Raw genomic sequence first — 18,291 nt, 5'->3', positions numbered from 1 at the left:
ATATGGTAGCAACAAGGTGAGTTAAACCCTGTTTTGTGTGGGTTGTAGGCATTAGAGCTTAACTGTGGTAGGCCGCAGGCCATACCACCATAGGAAGGCATCTACGCAAGGTTGTTTGGGGTGGTATATGCCCAGAACAACAACACAATAGGTGGGCACGATCCCATGGTTAGGCCACATTGATTGGAGGTTGTTTGGGTGGTATATTGAGGGTTGTTGCAGCATGCAAGTGCCCTAACTAGGGACAACATAGATATATCAAAACTGAAGTTGAGTTTGCCTTGTGTTGGGTCAAAGTTTTGACCAGTATTTGGATCAATCTACATTACAGTTTGTTGGGAGCCATTTGTTGGAGTTGCCTTGGGCATGAAGGAACTCCAACTAGGAGTAGATCCCGCTATGGAGTGATGTAGGTGTCCTAGTGTGGACAGAGTCATTGTAGCCTATGGAAGCCAAGGAGGTAGGGCTCACGTGGCATGTTAGAAGCCTTAACCAATGGCCAGTTTCACAGTGAAGTTTGGAGCCTAGATTTGTGCAATAACTCCTTTATTGCAGAGCAAAGGGCAGATGTGGAGAAGTTTGTGGGAAGTCATGTGTAAGGGTCTCCTAGGTGTGGGGATGCCCTAACTAGGTGTAGATGCTACATCATGGACTTAGTCACTTGCGGATTTTTGGAGGGCAGCGTGAGAGTGGACCAAGTGTGGACGTGAATTGAGCAAAAAAGGACTGCTAGAGGACAGCGTGATAGTGTCCAAGTTGGAGCCCGGTGAGAAAAACCTTGATGGACAAAGGTAGTTGTGAGAGAGGCAGTTGTTGAGCTCAAGGGTCTGATCAACCAGGAGTAGTTGTGGAGCCCGAGACTTGTGTGTGGAAAAGGACTTCTACAACAGATGATGGGTAGTCCTCCTAGCCCATGTTCATTGTGGGAGATGGACATCTTGCAGTGATAGGTGGTAGCCCTTCGTGCCCTATGTTGGTCTTCATCGATGTAGTGTAGGAAGACCATAGTGAGTTGAAGTCCCTGACTAGCTGACGAGCAACAATGGGAAGTTGAGAGTTGTTCACAAGTGGAGCTATGAACAATTCGACAGGAGTCTTGATGTGTTGTGGCCTTGATGGACTAAGGCACAACTAGAGAGCAGATTGACAACCGAGGTTCAGTGGCTAGATGGACTTGGAGCATTGATAGAGGCAGGAGCTATAGATCGGGAGCTGAAGGACCGGGAAATTACAGGGTACGACCGAGGGGAGCTGAGAGAGTCGACTACATCAACCAGATGGTCAGAGTATCTTGTTGAGGGTAGATTGGTTGTCGATGGACTGACACCAAGCCCCAATTTGTATCTTGTACTAGTGGATGTATGAGGGCCATTATCCCTGGTACGGGAGCCCTAGATTGTTGTATTATATTTTGTTTAATATAACGAAGTTGGGTTAAAATTTGTAAAAAGTTGTCTATATTCTGTGCATGTATGATTTATTGTTGTTTATATTCTGTTGTGCAAAGTAGTATCATTGAGATTCTTGGTTTGGTAGCATCAGATATTTTAAGATTCTATCCTAGACCCAAGATTGTGGAAATTCAACATGGTATCATAGTGTATCTGAGCTACTTTGAGGGACAATGAATCAGAGTGTGCACAACGAAGCAACTTAGAGGGAGTTGTGGGTGTTTGGATCATGGAGCAGAGGGTTTAGCTAAAGACATGGAGATGTGGTCTCGATAGACTACATGATCTGGGTTGGGAGTTCTGGTGGATCGGTGGTGAACCTAGTGCACTTTAGTATGTTGTGTGGTGGTTTGTAGATCATGGACTTCATATGTCTTGTCATGGATGGTTGGGACAACTCGAGGGTTTCTTTGGCATGGACGAGATCAGGTTGATCAAGATGGATTCATGTGATGGACTAGATATTGGCAGGCTAGAATATTCATCGGATCGTGATGTTGCATATCCGAGATTGGAGGGATTTTCACGATTGGTATTTGATCCAGGAGGATGAGTGCTTATAGGACTGAGCCAGTGGAGATCGTTTAGGCTCAGAGGGAGTCTAACCTCAAAGGGAGCAGCCCTATGGAGGTTCAGGATCTTCAGGTTCAGATGTGATGAGGCAGAGGCACTACCGAGATTGTCGGATTCATTCTACAGGGTATGTTGCAGTGATGGATGTCAAATGGGCTAGTGTCGCCAGAGATGATGATGGTGACTTCCTAGTCTTGGAAGTACCTCCCTCGCTAAGAGGGAGTGTTGATTTTTGTGTAGCTTGGGAGATACTCCAAGCCCTAGGGTTTGGGGTTTGGAGGGTAAAGCGCCACAAGTAGGCTTATGGGCTTGGAACCCAAGCATGGGGTTTTGCACCCATCAGGATTTGGGCCAAAACCATCAAGAATTTGAGCATGGGAAAATTTGAGGTGATAGGGCTTGGCGTGTTGATTCCAACACTTTGAAGATCACCCAAATCGGAGCTCTAGAACTTGAGATATGAATTTTTGAAGGTCATGAGTGGGTTTACACCATATGTGTCAAGGTTGGCTTGAGTTAAATAAGCCTCTTGACAAGTTGGACAACCCTAGAATGATGTTGGAAGAAGCCCTCTTGTTTGGTATAAATAAGAGGTGATATGTGATCATTTGATCATCCATTTTGTGAAACATAAGGACAACAAAAGGGCAGTGTAGAAGGGGAAGAGGCCTCTGATTAGCCGTAGGAGACTAGGGCAAAACAACGAGGAGCAGAAGGGTCATTTTGGAGCCTCTTGTGACTGCATTGAGGATTATCCCATGTTGCAGCTAGGCTGAGGGTGTTAAAGGCTGAACGCAGGACTGATATGGTAGCAACGAGGTGAGTTAAACCCTGTTTTGTGTGGGTTGTAGGTGTTGGAGCTTAACTGTGGTAGGCCGCAGGCCATACCACCATAGGAAGGCATCTACGCAAGGTTGTTTGGGGTGGTATATGCCCAGAACAACAACACAATAGGTGGGCACGATCCCATGGTTAGATCACATTGATTCGAGGTTGTTTGGGTGGTATATTTAGGGTTGTTGTAGCATGCAAGCGCCCTAACCAGGGACAACAGAAATATATCAGAACTGAAGTTGAGTTTGCCTTGTGTTGGGTCAAAGTTTTGACTAGTATTTGGATCAATCTACATTACAGTTTATTGGGAGCCATTTTTTGGAGTTTCCTTGGGCATGAAGGAACTCCAACTAGGAGTAGATCCCGCTATGGAGTGATGTAGGTGTCCTAGTGTGGACAGATTGTTGCAGCCTGTGGAAGCCAAGGAGGTAGGGTTGACATGGCATGTTAGAAGCCCTAACCAATGGGCAGTTTCACAGTGAAGTTTGGATCCTAGATTTGTGCAATAGCTCCTCTATTGCAAAGAAAAGGGCGGATGTGGAGAAGTCTGTGGGCAACTGTGTGTAAGGGTCTCCTAGGTGTGGGGATGCCCTAACTAGGTGCACATGCTATATTGTGGACTTGGTCACTCGTGCACTTTTGGAGGGAAGCGTGAGAATGGAACAAGTGTGGACATGGATTGGGCACTTATGGTCTGTTGGAGGACAGCATGATAGTGTCCAAGTTGGAGCCTGGTGAGCAACACCTTAATGGACAAAGGTAGTTACGAGAGAGGCAGTTGTTGAGCTCAAGGGTCTGATCAACTAGGAGCAGTTGTGGAGCCCGAGACTTCTGTGTGGAGAAGGACTTATACAACATATGATGGGAAGTCCTCCTAGCCTATGTTCATTGTGGGAGATGGACATCTTGTAGTGATAGGTGGTAGCCCTCCGTGCCCTATGTTGGTCTTCATCAATGCAACGTAGGAAGACCCAAGTGGGCTGAAGTCCTTGAGTAGCTGAGGAGCAGCAATAGGCAGTTGAGAGTTGTTCACAAGCGGAGCTGTGAACAATTCAATAGGAGTCTCGATGTGTTGTGGCCTTTATGGACTATGGCACAACAAGAGAGCAGATTGACAACCAAGGTTTAGTGGCTAGATGGACTTGGATCATTGATAGAGGCAAGAGCTGTAGATCGGTAGCCAAAGGACCCGACAAGTACAGGGTACGAGTGAGGGGAGCTGAGAGAGTTGACTACATCAACCAGATGGTCAAAGTATGTTGTTGAGGGTATATTGGTTGTCGACAGGCTGACACCAAGCCCCAGTTTGTATCTTGTACTAGTGGATGTATGAGGGCCATTATCCCTAGTACGGGAGCCGTTATATTTTTGTATTATATTTTGTTTAATATAACGAAGTTGGGTTAAAAATTATAAAAAGTTGTCTATATTTTGTGCATGTGTGATTTACTGTTGTTTATATTCTGTTGCGTAAAGTAGTATCATTGAGATTCTTGGTTTGGTAGCATCAGAGATTTTAAGATTCTATCCTAGACCAAAGATTGTGGAAATTCAACATCCATAACCTAATTGCTAAAGGAAAGAAGGGTTTTGAGATGCAAGGAGAAGGGAAAAAGGAGAATGGGTTACGCAACAAACCTAAGAAAGTGAATGATCAAGGAAAACCCCCATCAAATACTGAATTGAACTTGGAAGACAACTCTAATTGGAATAAAAATAAATGTAAAGAAAGAAAGTCGCAAAACAAGAGAGAAGAAAGCATCATCAACTATGAGTTCAAGAAGGAAAAAATTCAACAAACAAACTGCAAGGTAAGAGGTACAACAAAATAAAGTTTTAGTTAGGAAAAAGAGGAAGGAAAAGGAAAAGAATGCTAAGAAGAGATGAAAAAATAGTTGAAATTGAGCACAAACAAAATGTAAAGTCAGTTTTAAAACTTCCATACAAGTAGTAAGGGCTTTCATTGCAAAATTTGCATCTCTAGTAAAATTATTTTGTTTCTATTAAAGAGACAGAGATCCTAGATCTAAGTGATTTCTAACAAAATTGGTGAGAACTAGAGTTCAATCTAATAGACCTATTTAGTCTGAATGAGGGAAAGAAATATAAGAGAACAAATCATGTTTGATGAATCAATGAATCATTAATTAACAGAAAACAAGTCTATTATACCTTTGAAGTGTCATTTTTCAAGTCAACTACTGTCTTTGTTACTTTTGACTATCGTTTCTTTCATCTAGTTATGTGAAAATTGGTAACTAGGGTCAAACTCCATGTGGGTCATCTTATTAATGAAAGTTGATATTTTTCTTGGATCCCTCTCATCAAGAGGTGTAGGATTGATCTAAAGATCATCGGATTCTGATAAGTATTCATGGAGCTATGAATTTATTTGTGTTATGGGACAATTCGTCAAGGTCGGCCAACAACCAAAGAAACCCCACTTGTGCTCAACGTCTTAGTATAAATAGAGGTGGTGTTCAAGTCATTCTCAACTCACTTGGAATCTCTTCCTCTCTACTTGTCTTTGGGTTTTAGTAGGAGGAGAGATTCGAAGGGATAATGCTGACCTAATCTAGAAGGCAGAAGTCGGAATTGTCGGGAACCGCCGGAATTGCCGAGAACTGCTGGAACTGTCGGGAATTGTCAGAACAGCGGGAACTATCGAAATAGCCGGAACAGTTGGAACAACCGGAACTGTGGGAACAACCGGAACTGTCGGAACTATCGGGAACTGCTGGAACTAATGGGGACTGCCGGAACTCCCGGGAACTGCCAGAACTTCAGGAACTACTGGGAACTGCCGAAACTGCCCGGAACTGCCGGAACCGCCCGGAACTGCGGGAACTGTGGGAACTATCGGGAATTGTCGGAGCATCTATCTCCGAAGGAGAGCAGCATGCAAGGGACAACTAACTAACATTGGGATAGTTGTATGGTACTTAGCAGCAAATACACCAAGAATGCAATGTTACAACTAACATGCAAGGGACAGCTAGCATGCAACACCAATCATGCTAAGGACAAAAAGCATGCTAAGGAAAACAAGCATGCTAGGGACAACAAGAAAGCAAGGGACAACAAGCAAGCAAGGTGCAGCTAGAGCATAGGTCAATACGGCAACATGGTGTAGCAATGGCACATAATGCAGTATAGTGATGGGTACAATCATGATTAATGAAGCGTGATGAGATGCAGCATAATGATGATGGGTGCAACATGGTGCAATGTGGTGAGGTGTAGCATGATGATGAAATGCAGCACAACAATAGGTGAAGGAGTCACCTTGGAGAATCAGTTGAAGCAGCATGTCTTCAACTGATCTCATGTATCATCTTCTTAGAGATGATCTATGCTCTTATCTAGATAAGTCAAAGTGCTGACTTCTGTTGTAAACGTACTATCTCTCTCTCTGTTGAACTATTGAAGAACATATAAGAAGAATTGATCAAGGGTTTCCCCACATTGGGGTTTGTCCCTGGCTAGCGCCACATCTTGTGTCCTCTTGTCTTGGATTGTCTTCTGCGATTTATATTTATGTTCTATTTGCAGTTTACTTTAATGCTAATGTGATTGCTAATCTGGAAAAGATATTGAGCTAACTGTGAAAATTGAAATAAATTTCTCTAGCATAGAACATACCCAAAATTAACATGGTATCAGAGCTGAGGTGAAGACAATGCCCAAGCAAGAGTGAAAGAGCAATCACTGAAGACAGTTGGGAAAGGACAAAAGGATCAGTGGATTCCTCATCCCTCTTCAAATTCACCGAGGGTGAAGTCGAAGAAGAGAATATTATCAGAATGGCATAGCGAAAGTTTCTGATGGTCTACCTAAAGATCACTTCATTGGGAAGTCTGGATCTAAGGGTGGAAGGAAAGGCAAATGCCTTGGTTGCAATAAGTTCGGCCATTACGCGAAGGAGTGTCCGAATGGCAGAGACACATCTCTTGATGAAGATAAAAATCATTCCAGCGACATATTCAATGATCAAAAGAATGACAGGTAATGCAGGTCATCAAGGAAATGGCCGACATTTCAAAGAAAGCAAGGAACCCCAGGTACGAAGAATCAAATGTTGTTTTTGATAAGATAAAGAAGCGTTATCTTGTACTGGCCCTCTCCTTTAGATTCTTTGGGAATCTGGCTTATTGATTGTAGTGCTTCAAGGCACTTCATCAGATAGTAGGGTGCACTTTCTAATTTGGTAGAGATGGAAACAATCGTGGGATTATACTTGGAGCTGATGCCACCTATCCCGGAAAGGGTGTAGGGAATGTTACCCCTCAATTGAATGAGGGTAACTCAATTCATTTACAGAATCTCTTTTATGTACCTGATTGCAAGAAGAACCTGGTGTCCATTTCGGCAATGGAAGTCAAAGGTTACAGGGTGGCACTCATTGATGGAAAGGTACGTGTTTGAAAATAGAATTTTCAAAGATGTTTTTGAGTTCAGGGTTGTATCAAGTTGCAAGAAGTCCACTGGGGACCACGTCCATTGACACATAGCATCGGAGGTCTGTGAGTCAGATGGTGACAGGGATGCTTGAATTCAAAAAAGAGCATGAAAGTACATGTTTGAGATGTACCAAAGGAAAATCTTACAAGGGGACCATTCCCATCATGTAGAAGGTCCACAAGTTTGGAACAACCTGAGGGGTTTGAGATTCATGATTAGGAATCTCATGTATATAGGTGGAAGAAGGCCCTCTATGGCTTGAAGAAAAATTCCCCAGCCGTAGTATGAGAGGATTGATAACTGTCAGATGAAGTTGAGATTCAATAAGAGTGAAGCCAATCCAAACCATTGTTTGAAGGTTGTGGATGATAGACCTCTCATACTAGCACCTTCTGAGGATGACCTATTTCAAACAGGTGCGGATCCTCTCACTTGCAGAAGTAAGAGGGAGTTAGATTCTGGATGTGGAATGGTAAACTGCAAGCCTGTGACTACCTCGAGGATCTTAACTTTCAGAAGCTATATGGTGATGATGCAGGACCAGATTTGGGAAATGCCTCTGATTTCCATAAACTCATTTGCATTGATGTTCTTGGTGAACTTCCGTCCAGACATATGTTTTGCAGTTAGCATGGTGAGATCACATTTGGTTGAGCCTCACTAGATTGGTGCTAAGAATCTTCTGAGATATCTTCAGGGCACAATCTCTCATGGATTGAGATACATTGTCGGAAATATGAAGCTGCATGATTATTTGAATGCTAACTAGGCAGGCAGTGTGGAGGATCACTAGAGCACTTCTCAGCGTTGGTTCTCTTTGGGTTCTGCTTCGATATCATGGATGAGTAGGAAGCAGAAGTTGGTTGCTATAAGCACTGCTGAGACCAAATACATAGCTACGAGTATGATCTCGTATGAAGCTGCCTAGTTGTGGAAGCTCTTCAGTGAGCTGTTTGTACACATGATGAATACCACTATGATTCTCTATGACAACCAGAAGGGGGATTCGATTATTGAGGAATTCTGTATTCGATGATTGCTCCAGCAGATAGACATTAGATACTCCCTTATCTGGGATATGGTAAGTCGATGAGCAAGGAGGCTCCATCGCATTGAGGCTGATGTACAGGTCGTAGACATTTTGTCAGAGCCTCGGGAAAGGTCAAATCTATGACTTTCCCGAACGACTTGGAGTCGTTGAGAGACCTTATTATAAGGGTCCTACATGTTGCATGCATTGAGCTCTGGGAGCTCTGGGGGGATTGGGGTACTTACTGGAGCAACATACGACCACAGGGTGACTCACCGTCCCCTGGTGGTGCGCTATGTAGAGGATGATACGTTCAACCTTCCCCTGTGATACCCCGTGGCGACTGTGAAACAAGATTAGTCTCCTGTGGGCTGGGATGATTAGTTCTCCCATGGCAACTGTGAAATAAGATGATTAGTTCTCTTGTGGGTCGGGATGATTAGTTCTCCCATGGCAACTGTGAAACAAGATGATTAGTTCTCCTGTGGGCTAGGATGATTAGTTCTCCTGTGGAAACTGTGAAACATGATGATTAGTTCTCCTGTGGCAACTATGAAATAGGATGATTAGTTCTCCTATGGGCCGGGATGATTAGTTCTCCCGTGGTGGCTATGGGGTAGGATGATTAGTTCTCCTGTCAAGGCATTCTACCCATGCAGTCTGGGACTCATGGGAAGTACCTCTCATCTGATCAATGAGCAGGGAAATGGGGTTAGGGACCATAGTAGTACTATCAATGGATGCATCGTTGTATCTACCGCACTCCTTATGCTAGGATGACCTCCATTGATCTGGGATCAATAAAACTGACTTCGGGTTAGTAAGAGTGATGTGACAAACTCTCTTCAGATGAAACTGACTTCAGGTCAGTAGAGAATGGTATGAGACATTCTCAACCAATTCTTCTTCTTCATGGTTCAATAGAGTAGAGCAGAGCTCAGTAGAGCAGAGTAGTGCAGGGCACTAATGGCAGAGATAGTACAGTTGGACATATGGATCAGTGGATGGAGTTCTCCCTAGTTGAGAGGGAGTGTTAAAATTGGTAACTAGGGCCAAAATCCACGTGTGTCATCTTATTAATGGAAGTTGATATTTTTCTTGGATCCCTCTCATTGAGAGGTGTAGGATTGATCTAAATATCATCTGATTCCGATAAGTATTCATGGAGATATGAATTTATTTGTGTTATGGGACAATTTGTCAAGGTCGGCCAACAACCAAATAAACCCCACTTGTGCTCAACGTTCTAGTATAAATAGAGGTGGCATTCAAGTCATTTTCAACACACTTGGGATCTCTTCCTCTCTACTTGTCTTTGGGTTTTAGTAGGAGGAGAGATCCTAAGGGATAACACTGCCCTAATCTAGAGGGCAGAAGTCGGAACTGGCGGGAATTGTCGGAACTGGCGGGAACTGTCGGGAATTGTCGGAACTGCAAGGAATTGTCGAAATAGTCGGAACAGTTGGAATTGTGAGAATTGCCGAGAACTACCAGAATTGTCTGAACTACCGGGAATTGCCAGAACTGTTGGGAACTACAGGAACTGCCGGAATTGCTCGGAACTGTCGGAATTGCCGGAACTGCTGGGAACTGCGGGAACTGTCGGAACTGTCGGGAACTGTCGGAGCATTTATCTCTGAAGGAGAGCAGCATGCAAGGGACAACTAAATAACATTGAGACATTTGTATGGTACTTAGTAGCAAATACACCAAGCGTGCAATGTTACAACTAGCATGCAAGGGATAGCTAGCAAGAAACAACAAGCATGCTAAGGACAACAAGCATGCTAAGGACAACAAGCAAGCAAGGGACAACAAGTAAGCAAGTGACAACAAGCAAGCAAGGTGAAGCCAAAGCATAGGTCAGTATGGCAACATGGTGTAGAAATGGCACATAATGTAGTACAGTGATGGGTACAATCATGATTAATGAAGCGTGATGAGATGCAACATAGTGATGATGGGTGCAGCATGGTGCAACACGGTGAGGTGCAGCATGATGATGAAATTCAACACAACGATAGGTGAAGGAGTCACCTTGGAGAATTAGTTGAAGCAAAATGTCTTCAACTGATCTCATGTATCATCTTCTTAGAGATGATCTATGCTCTTATCTAGATAAGTCAAAGTGTTGACTTCTGTTGTAAACGTACTATCTCTCTCTCTCTCTGTGTTGAACTATTGAAGAACATATAAGAAGAATTGATCAAGGGTTTCCCCACATTGGGGTTTGTCCTTGGCTAGCGCCACATCTTGTGTCCTCTTGTCTTGGCTTGTATTTTGCAATTTATATTTATGTTCTATTTGTAGTTTAATTTAATGCTAATGTGATTTCTAATCTGGAAAAGATATTGAGCTAACTGTGAAAATTGAAATAAATTTCTCTAGCATAGAACATACCCAAAATTAAAAAGTTATCTTGCAATAAATTAAGTTTAGCGTACTAAGAACAACTAGTCATATGAGTCCTTCGCAATCAAAACTTCTAATGGGTACAAGTTTCTTCTTTTCAATATACGTTTGTCCTTGGTTTGTACCTATTGCAATCTCACATTTCTCTGGTAGGAGGAGCTTTCCCATGTTTTGGTTCTTATAGTTACAAAACTTGGCTTCGTGAAAACTTGGGCGAGACCAGAGAGTAAGTGATCGGCTCAAACACGGGAAAAACTCAGGCAAACTAGGCTAATTTTTTCTTACAAGAATGACAATTTTGTACTGGCCAAGAAGCAAGTTTGACTTGCCAGCAAGTCAGTTTGGCTTGTTTTCTCTATTGGCCTGAGTTTGAATAGGAAACTATAACAAATTTTGTAACAATTATCTTGATAATGTTATCAAGTTATAAATACATATTTTTAATGTAGTGGAAGACTAAAAGAGGAAGATGGAGATGAAAGTAAATATGATAGTAGGGATAGTAGTTATACCACGCTAGAGAGTTTTGGCATGTCCCCAAGAATGGATGACAATAAAGAGGACTTCCCGGATCCAACTGTGCCAAAAATTGCCACCAAAGATCCACTTCGAACCTCAAGGTTGATATTTTGAAGAGTGGATTTGGATTCCTCTTCATCCCAAAAGAAAGTACTATTTTCAACTACAACAACAATCTCTTTGCCTGGCGGTAACCTTTCGACTGCCTCAGGATCAAGATCCTTCTTGGTCATATACCTGTCAAGTCTATCCAAGGACACCATTACTTGTGAGATATATATTAAAGCTTGAGGAAAGTTCCTAATGGGTTCTTGAAGAATTTTGAAAACCAATTTTGCAGTGAACACCTTCCCTACTATAAGTTTTTCTCTTACAAAAATGTATATAGTGAATGCCACTACTGAAACAAGTGAAGGCGTGCTCCATGTAGTGAATGTCACTACTGAAACAAGTGAAGGCATGCTCCCTGTAGTGAATGTCACTACTGAAACAAGTGAAGGCATGCTCCATAGAGCAATTATATTCACTAAAATATAATACATAGTTTTGCAGAGCCATTCATATTTGGAATTCCTAAAAGACTCTACACGTGTTTGGAAATGGTCTTCCCATGCTTGAAGTTTGATAACCCTCATATAATTCAAAAACTCATTAGTTGTATGAAGATCACACATTTTCACAAATTGGAACTCATATCTCAGATTTCTCTTGGATCCCCAAGCTACAATGCCCATTATTAGTGCCATGTAAACAAAACCAGACAACATAGAAATGCCCAAAACCTCAAACAAGATTGATAAAGCAGCCCCAACTTGTAGAGGCATCATCCAGATGTAATGAAGCTGCAACATCGCATTCGAAAGTTGTTGAGCATCCACGACCATGTAATTTACAATCTGGCCAACACCATGAGCTTGCCTAGTGGAGCTTGACAATCTTAAACCCTTTCTGTATAAAGTTGTGATCAGAGTAGACCTTATCAACATGCCCAACTTTTGACATTGAAAGTTATATTGATGGGAACAAAGAACCTCAATGGATTTTGCTGAAATAGTATCAATACAAGGACAAAGCCTTCATAAGGAAAGCTTTGATCTCCAAATGTAAAATCAACAAATTTTTGTATCAAAACTGGGCCAATATACATCACACACAGTTTTGCAATGGCCAGGGATGCAGTAAGTGCAAGATTTGGCCAAAAGCATCGAAGCAATGTAAGGTGTACAGGGTGTTGGTGTTCCACTATGTCATTAGACCAGTTTGATTTAAAAAGTTCAAACATATTTTCAGCGCTATCACCAGGTGCCAGTGCAGGAACATCTGTCAATTGCAAAGCATTTATGTAACCTTTATTCAATACAGGATTCAACCATAACCATGTAGCCCTTGACAAAATACCTGCTATAGCATAAGGGGTTATTAATTCTTCTCAGTGCTAGAATTCAAAGTGCTACCATCGAGAAGAGGTTCATGTAATTATTATTATTATTATTTTTTTTTTTCAACAATGGTGATTCTTGTAGTCCCTTTAAGGGCTAATGCCAGCAAAAATCCACGAGTAGGGAAAATAATCAATGCAAAAAGGTCATCAAGAGGGAGAATACTATATGGATTAGGAGTTGTGGATGTGAACCTGATGATTGTAGAGATCAAGAATATTGTATTCAGAATGAAATTCATAAGCCACCAGAGATATAGAGACTTTGGACGTGTTGTAGCTTTGAATTTCTTCTCATGTCCAATTTACTGCCCCAAATACAATCCATGAAAGTGCTTGGATTCCAGATAAAGCAATAAGAAACCAATGTTGACGAGGATGTCAAATCATCCCAGCTGCAATGAATTGAAAAAGAGGAGGGTCATATTGCTACTTACAGGCAATGTCACATGGTTCGTGTTCGAGTTAGGGTTCGACAATGATTAGGTTCGGTTTGAGTTCAAATTTTTTGATGAGGTTCGAATGAGGTTCACCATTAGGTTCATATATATATATATAATGAATTATAGGATAAAATAGTAAGAAATCAACATCAGTAAACATCAAAAAAGTTATCACGAACATGGAAACTGCAAGGATAAATTACAAGCTCGAGTTGTGACATGAGGTTATGAGTTTTGATCTATGAACTTGGTCAATGGCTATGAGGTTTGATTAGGTTTGCCGAACCTCAAATTTTTTTTAAGGTTCGCCAAAATTCAAACCTCAAGGTTAAAGTTTGACGAACCTTGTGACATAGCTTACAAGCAGAGGATTTTCTACTTATTTTTAGTGCAAGCCTTAATGCAGTACAACATGGGAGGTTTCAGGTTCTAATTGACTCAACAACTTGTCTTTATTTGCAGCAATTTCCTTCCAAAAACTTCATAATGATGAGGCAAACTTCAATTCTTTCTTGAAGGTAAATGTTGTAACTATTGATTCGAGGAAACCTCCACTCGAAATCTCATAACCCATCTGAATCTCTCTTTCATTAAAATCCATAAGTGGCAATAGTTTTTCTATAGACTGACATGGATCCTCTTCATTATAATACATGTACTACATCCAACATAAATGAAATAGACAGAAAGAGAAACTTACAGTGTGATGCCCAAGGCCCCAAACAGGTTCATCACGAAACTTTTTCCTTAATGGATGCCTGAAACAATTCTTCATGATGACAGTGAATGCAAACATTTTGGAGATATTGGAAATCTCTCTATCCTGGCAAGACTAGTGAAAGGCTTGTAGAATCACCAAGCCGAGGGCTGAACAAATCCTCATGCCCACATTGAAAGGCATCATCTTCATCTGCTTAAAACTCCTCTTTTGATTCCTTCAGCTCAAAGTCGTCTTCATCCTCATCAGTTGAGCGATTCAGAGAGTAATTTAGAGATCAGACTTATCAACATCCTCCACATCCTCATATTCTGAATCCACTTCCTTAAGATAGTTTGTCATCGATCTTCAGGGTTTCATTTACTAAACTCTCACTCATGTGATCACCTTGTTGCTTCAATTTTGAAGGATCATTTCAATATTCATCTGTCTCAGTCTTGGCCTTATCAATTCTCTATTTCTTTTCAACAATTCCAGAACACTTCATTTGCAGAGTAAATGGTGTTACAAGCCATAAAACAATGCATAATAAGGCTGCCAATCATTTCCACTCCCAGTATATGTTCTCTCCATATAGACTGAACAATGTGCCTTTGGTCTGTATGTATCACTTAGCATAAGTAGTAGCCATTCTTGCCAAGTGTCTCATCCCTGCACTCTCTGAAGGCTCCAGGTGGCCATTAATATCACCATAACCATGTAATATCTGAGCCTTCGTCAAATCATCCCAGCTGCAATAAATTGAAAAAGAGGAGGGTTGTATTGCTATTTACAGGCAGAGGATCTGGTTGGGAGGTTATTTCTTGTTTTCTCATTATACGCTCTTGACCTGGATAGCATTCTACATCTCCAGAATTGTATAACTATTGTGGAGGATGCAACTTACCCATCCTCGACCACCTAGAGAGGACCTTCTGAGCTGCTTTAGCTGAACACATAGTCTCTTGAATGTACAGAATGGATGGTCGATGTTTTTGAATCAGCCTATTCATGGATCGTTGTTGGGAGGCCATCCCTATGCCCCTCATATTATGGGATAGCACAATCATCTTTTCACCCCTCAGGGGATGCTTTGCTAAGGGCCCCAAGTATCATTTGCTGCCTACCTTCCAGTATTTCTCTTTCCGCATTTGGCACTACAAACCAAGAAGGGACTACAATGCTAAGTCTACCCGGAAGCCTAGTACGAAATAGAATTTATTTATAGTAAAATCCCTAGCTACTCAGTGTTATTGGCTTTGAGCCCTCTCCCAACCTGCTAAGGAAGAAAAGTAGCACGGAAGGGGAAGGAGGGAAATTAAATGATTAGATTTTAGCAATTTGTAAATTTGTTTGCAGGAAATTAAATTTTAATGGGTCAATTTTAAATTTTAGATTTTAGAGTGGCCCAAAATTAGATTTTAATAATTTTTCCATTGTTTATGTTGCTATTATTGAGTAGGAGGTTCCTTTTAGAGGGGGTCTCCAAAATGATAATTTTGTATTGAGGTATCAATAAAATTTATAAAAAAAAATATTTTGAAAAATGTTTTTAGGATCTATTACATGAAAGTATAAAAGATTTTTTTAGTATGTTTATATAAAGAGGGAAAGAGAACATGAGGTTTACACATAAGGGGAATATTAACATCGTAGTCTAACGATTATGTTTTTTTCTTTGAAAGTTATGGAAATTCCGGTCATATTTTGAAAAAATCCGGCAGTTTGGAAGCCGTGTTACCCATTGAATGCGAAATCCCGTCACTGCAAATGGCCATTGAGTTATTTCCAGCCACTTCCGAAGAGGAAAAGCGTTTGTTATACTTGGCTCAATTAGATGAGAATCGACGTGATGTTGCATTGGCGATCGAGACTCACGCAAAACGGATGAAAGCTCAGTATGATCGAAATGTGACCCCTCAAAATTTTTCAGAAGGGGATCTAGTCTTAGTTTATGATCAAGCTAATGATAAATTAGGCGCTGGAAAATTCGTTCCTATGTGGCATGGTCCCTATGTTGTCAAGCGAAAGCTAGCCAAAGGGGCTTATGAATTGGTAGACTTTGATGGGGACTCTTTGGGTAAACCCAGAAATGGCCTTTACTTGAAGAGGTATTATGCTTAAAAGAATGGGTATGGAGATTTTTTAGTTAGGATAGTTTTTCTTTCTAGCTAGTGTGTTTTAGTTTAAACAGTGTGCTTAGCTTAGAGAGTGTTTTTTTGTCATTATTCCTGCTTATCTTGGTTTTACTCTTGGTATTGCAGATGTCGATGCCTCTCCAAACATACATTGGTTTCGCTGATGGTGCTTGTCGTAATACACGGAAAATCTCTTCCGCAGCTTGGGTTATCTTTTCGCCCTCTGACGAGTTAGTATCTATGCATGGGGTAAGCCTTGGTCAAACAACGAACAACATTGCCGAGTACAGTGTAGTGATTGAGTTATTTTCTGAATCTATTTCATTTTGGATTTGGAGTTTGATAGTGAGGTTAGATTCTGAACTCATTGTATTACAGCTTAATAGAGTGTATGATATTAGAAATCCAGTGTTATTAAGATTATTTTTGAGAGTGCGTCTCTTGGAACGTGAATTTGATTATATTGAATATCAACATATTCCAAGGTCTTTAAATACATTAGCAGATGCAATTGCTTCTCGAATGTTAAATAGACATTTGCAATAATCATACATGTAAATTTAAAATCATTCCATAACATGATTAACAAGATAGCCGGTAATAGTGATATATATATATATATATATATATATAGGAGTGTGTCAAAAAATACATCGTCTTCGATCATAGGTTGAAAAAACACCTTATAATCGGCAAAAATGATAAGTACAAAAAACAAAAATGTCACATGTGCCCATAATAGGCGATCATCCTATCACTGGTGATGATCTCTATAAGAAACCACTGCACAGGCCAACTTGCAAAGGAACCTCCTAAAAGGTCCCGGGACTCTAATCACATAGCGCTGAAGTCGACGAGGAATGTCGTCTATAGTGGTCTCAGGAATATCTCCTGTCAAGCGCTCGAGATGACCCTCCAACTCGGCCAAAACCTCTGCTGATTCATCCTGTGGGGCTGGCGCGGGTGCAACTGGTTGCCTCCTCTCGAAAGGCCGGAGAGCGGCTGGTCGCTGTGGACCCACATCTGCATTTTAAAATTTTTACTATCAGTTTTGAGACGATGGAAAAATAAAAAAAATTAAAATAGGAAAATGTTGAAAAGGATTTTACCTGACTCGTCCCACTGCTCTCCTGGTGGAAGAACCATGTCTGGGTCACCACGAAAATCTATCCCAGCGTAAGGGAAATCCTGAATGGAAAAGACCTAGTTTTCCAACCATTGGAAATACTCAGGTTTGAACCGAGAAACCTCTGTCCTCTCGTCCGGGTGATGGGCCATGACTGCAACCCATCGCATCAGTTTGGGCTCTCGAGGAAGCCCAGCTCCAACAGTAAGGTGCTGTGGGATCAACATAGGAACCCTCTCCAGGCCAAAACTCACAACTAAAGCCCCATAACCAAAGGTCTTTAGTCGTCCGTTCTTGGCCCTGGTCAGTTGGCCTTTCACATTGGCCAACACGGCATCGCACCAGTTGAAGATGGTGCCTCGAAAGCAATCAACTGCCATACACATCTGGGATCCGATGGCAATATGTAATGCGGCAGCTCCGCAAAGTCTGGTGACAGTAAACGCAGTCACCATGAGTTCAGGACGAGATATGGTCTTTATGTCTATCCCTTTGTCTCTAGCCTGGCTGTTGCAGTACTCTAGCCGGAGGCTATCGACAGACTGGCCACCTGGCCTAGTCCCGTGCAGAGTCAAGTCTTCACCTCTCTTAGGCAAACCAATCAAGAAATATATGTCCGCCGGCTCGATTTCGAGCTGGTGGCCGCCAATGAAGAAGCACTGGTCCTGTATGCTCCATCTGTGAACCAGCCACTGTAAGAAATCCACCTGAGCCCTCATGCCAGGAATGGCACAAAATTTGTACAATTCGCACGCCCTCAAAGCATCAAGTGAAGGCTGATGATTCCATGCGGCAGCATCCACGTCCTCATGCTCTCTTTCACGCCAATCTAGCATGATGTACCCTCTGCATCAAGTATAAAGATTAATTAAATTGCTAGAAAATATTTTGATTGGTCCATTTTTGAGAATTTTTGGGTTCAAAACCCTTGCGGCGGGGTACGCACCCTCCGAGTTAGACACAGTGCGTGGGACCACACTTTGTCTACACGGAAGGTGCGGACCCCGAGCTTTTTCCCAATGGAGAAAAAGTCGGGGTCCGCAGGCCCGCAATGGTAAACCTGCGGGCCCCCGCGCGTGGGTTTTGCGCCTAAAAACCCTCCCAAAAATGAAATGAAGGACTAAAACAAAAAACTAAACGGTTGAAAATGAAGAGTAGGATGATGTGGA

General features: G+C 41.8%; 1 pseudogene; it reads right to left on the bottom strand.

Moving 5' to 3' along the window:
- Positions 1–11,267: 11,267 nt before the first annotated feature.
- The window catches only part of LOC149191457 (ABC transporter C family member 14 pseudogene), a 103,001-nt pseudogene continuing 95,977 nt past the window's right edge, over positions 11,268–18,291 (bottom strand).

This window comes from Pinus tabuliformis, chromosome 2_2 (assembly GCF_031772625.1).
Source record: "Pinus tabuliformis cultivar Carrire ecotype Pingquan chromosome 2_2, CPIR1, whole genome shotgun sequence".
NCBI classification, from domain to species: Eukaryota; Viridiplantae; Streptophyta; class Pinopsida; order Pinales; family Pinaceae; genus Pinus; species Pinus tabuliformis.
The sequence above is the reverse complement of the archived record's forward strand: the minus strand, read 5'-3'. Positions and strand labels throughout refer to the sequence as shown.